General features: G+C 41.8%; 1 long non-coding RNA gene across 1 annotated transcript; it reads right to left on the bottom strand.

The window, feature by feature from the left end:
* Positions 1-341: 341 nt before the first annotated feature.
* LOC105270127 (uncharacterized) lies at positions 342-3,284 on the bottom strand. Its single transcript, XR_892502.1, has 3 exons — positions 2,979-3,284; positions 2,800-2,891; positions 342-892 (listed from the first exon to the last, which is right to left on the bottom strand). It is a non-coding gene; the product is annotated as an uncharacterized lncRNA (long non-coding RNA).
* Between the last annotated feature and the right edge of the window lie 272 nt (positions 3,285-3,556).

The following is a 3,556-nucleotide window of genomic DNA, read 5'->3' on the forward strand; positions in this document are numbered from 1 at the left end:
TGAATTCCAAACAGGATGTTTTCCCATCCAATCGGAGAATTTACAAACTTTGCTGTTGATATCTCGCCAAACGTCCATCAATTCACCTCATATTTGCTTTGAAAACACTCGTGCAATGAATTGTCCTGAAAAATATCTACCATTGCATTTAGTACCTGAAAAATAATTTCAGTATCTAAATTTTCAATTCATTCTTTCCAAAATTACCAGCACTCGCAATTTTTTAAACATCATTAAAACATGCACTTAAACCATTTTCACCTTCGAATAGATTCTCCAGATATTACTACAAAAATGCTGAACCATACTAAAATTCTCAAAAATATACAAATAAAATTACAAAAAGAAAATAATAAAAATTATAAATAAATAAATAATTGACGAAATGAAGGCGCTATAAAAAAAAGAGTGGATTTTTTCAGAGGCATGCAAATTCAACAAAATAAATTGATAAATTCTTATTATATAGATTTCGATATTAATTTCGCGGACAATCATGGCGGAGTGATTTTCGCTCGATCGAAATCCTCGAGGAATCGACACAATTCTCCAGCAGATGCTTCAGGATTTCCAATAGAATTTTTCCACACGCTTTCCCCGACTAACTCCTGAGGTTAATCGCGTCATCCTTTTTAAATCCACGGGACGTTCTAGTCTCCCTCTCCCCCACATCTCATTGAAAATAATTCACATGTTGGATAATCCTCTGCTGCATCAACGATGTGCAACTTAAGCGGATCAAAGGCAGCTATCCCGCCATCACGAAGACACGTTCAAAATATCCACGATCCCCTTGCCACCAGGAGCTTTCATCTATCCCTTGATTTAATCAGCAGTTAAAAGAATTTATTGACCTCCACACTCGGCACATCCTCCCCGAGACATCAAAACGCTGAAATAGAAAATATTCGTTTCATTGGCATGACGACAAAAATCCCTCGAACGAAGACCAGAAGCACTTTGTCCCTCCTCTTTGTCCCCCCTCCCTCCATTTTATTTTTCTCATTTCACCGGTTGAATATATATTTCGTACACGATCATTTCAACTGTCGCCCGGAGGCCCCGAGTCATTCCTGTAACGTCTTGAAAATATCGTACCTTGTCACTTTATTGCCACAAATTTGCATATGATTATACCGTCCTCAAACGTATAATCGTCCAACTTTTTACCATCAACTGAAGGCGCAGGATACCTCGCAACAGCTATTCCCCCCGTCATTCCATGTGTGGGAACTAATGGACATCGTTCACATTGATCAAGACGGCAGATACGATACCAAAATGAGGCTATTTCGTTCTCCATAAAATGCCCATGGAATGAAGAAGCTTGTAAATAACCGTTGAAAATTTCACGACGAGAAATGAAATTAGTTTTCCCCCACCTACACCAGTATTTTATTAGTCACTTAATACAATTTAATGAGTGTCTCTGACCGGCATTAACTGATATCTTGATAAAGCGGTGATTTTTAACAATTTGGCGGAACGAGTGAAAATTACAAGCTACTTTGGGCATTGGGATACACGGATGAATGGGAGTGAAAAATAATATTGATGAGAAATGAAAAAGAATGAAAAAATAGGGAGATGTAACATATTGGCCGCTGGAGGTACTGGAAGCGCTTACACACCAGAGTCTTATCGACTTGGGGCAGACGGGTGGGTTGCAGCCAGGAAGACCGTAGCCTAGCGTTCTCCCGCTGTATGGCAGGCAGATTTACGAGGACCGCTCGGATAGCGAATGATAAACGCCCGACGAGATAGCTTTATTTATTCGCACGATGCTACGCTCTCACATGCACGCTACAGACATACTCCGGGTACTCCCTGCCACCTCTCCACAGCGAACTCTGGTGCATCCTGACGGCAGTCTCTCACTTTCCATGATCCGACGGCTGTCACAATCACCCCAGGATTGGTTGAGGATGTTAACCCTGGTCACCTAATGCCAACCGGCGACTTCGGTCACCTCCGCCCGGAAACACCGGCGCGTTATTTACACTCAACGTTGCCGAATTCACTCTACACTCCTCGGACACGCGCTCACCAGGACTCCGGCAACGCCGCGTGAAATTCTTGCACACATGTACACGGAATTTATTTAATTGATATTTACTCAATTTTCCGAAAATTGATCGGTCGCTCTTCTGACATCACTTTTTCCAACACGAATTTCAAAATGAAAGAACCACCGAAGATATCCTGAGAGTAATAATAATCCCCATAAGAACCCCAAAATGCCAGCTACCAAGTTCATTGATTCCAAAGCAGAAATTACGATAATAGGCAGTTCAGCTTTTAAAGAACAATCAGAGTCTCCATTGTTGATGCTTCCCGCTATAATCCCAGTACTTCGGCATAACGATGATTATAATAAAACGAGAGATCGTTTCGGAGAATTTCTTTCACAGCGGTAGCAATAAAGAAATAATTACAAGGCATGCGCTGCGCTCATTATTTCTCTCATATTTCACCTCAACCCGACGTCACAACTTCCGGACTCAAAATGAACCGATCATTAGCGATGAAAAAATACGAAGCGATAGAAATCCACCCCCGAAGAGGAATTCGTGAATAACAAAATTGCGATAGTGATCAGTAGCGCCAGAACGAACCATCAGCGCCACCTAATAACACACCTAACCTCCATGTCCCAATATCTAATTACCCTAATTACCAATGATACCATAAGTAATAACCACCTGTCACACCTCCACGAGCACTACACCGTATATTCCACGAATTTCATAAATTCAAAAACTTATTTGTACGTCAAAAGCAGCTCCACCTAATCATTACCATGTTTTTCACGTTTCACGAGTTGCCGTGCCATAATCTTAACTCCATTAGATGGTTGTCTACCGCAAAATCACCGAGCGTGTGTTCGAAACCTACGGTAGGAAAATAAATTCATGAGGCAGTTTGAGAAAAAGATATTTATGCAAGACAAGCGGTGAAAATAAGAGAGACAGACATACCTTCACACAAGTGGGCGTCCCAAGTGAATCTCCCTTCATACATACAATTTTGTATAATTTCGCCTCATGAGTACAAATTAATTCTTCCCTCTCCAACCCACCGAAGCAGCGCGGGATGAGATTGGTCCATAAGATGCTGCTAGAGATACAGCTACTTTGCCTTCCACAACTCCCTAGGCCATCGCTCGATTTCTCTTCTGGTCCAATAGTCTGAAATTATCGCTGCACGGGTGCGAGTTGCGTCGTTAAACCCACGCTAATCCCTCGGCTATCTGTTGCTTCGGGAAAGCCTCTCCTCGATGTAGTTTGGTATCGTACAATGTACATGGGTCAGTTGATAGAAAGTTTTGCCTCACGCAGGGCTTGGGTAATTGTTCCGTGGTGGCTAATAATTAACCATCGTTAAAGCCGATTAGATACCGAGAAATAAACGAGCAAGTGCACTTGCACTGGGGACTTGTCAGTCGATTGTTAATGTTGATTATGATACGTATTTTTTTGAGGAATGCCGGTTTTAGCCGCGACCCGTGAATTGCGCCATTTTAAAGTCAAGTGCTCAGGAATAAATTGATAAACGA

This window comes from Fopius arisanus, unplaced genomic scaffold (assembly GCF_000806365.1).
Source record: "Fopius arisanus strain USDA-PBARC FA_bdor unplaced genomic scaffold, ASM80636v1 scaffold00078, whole genome shotgun sequence".
Taxonomy (NCBI): Eukaryota; Metazoa; Arthropoda; class Insecta; order Hymenoptera; family Braconidae; genus Fopius; species Fopius arisanus.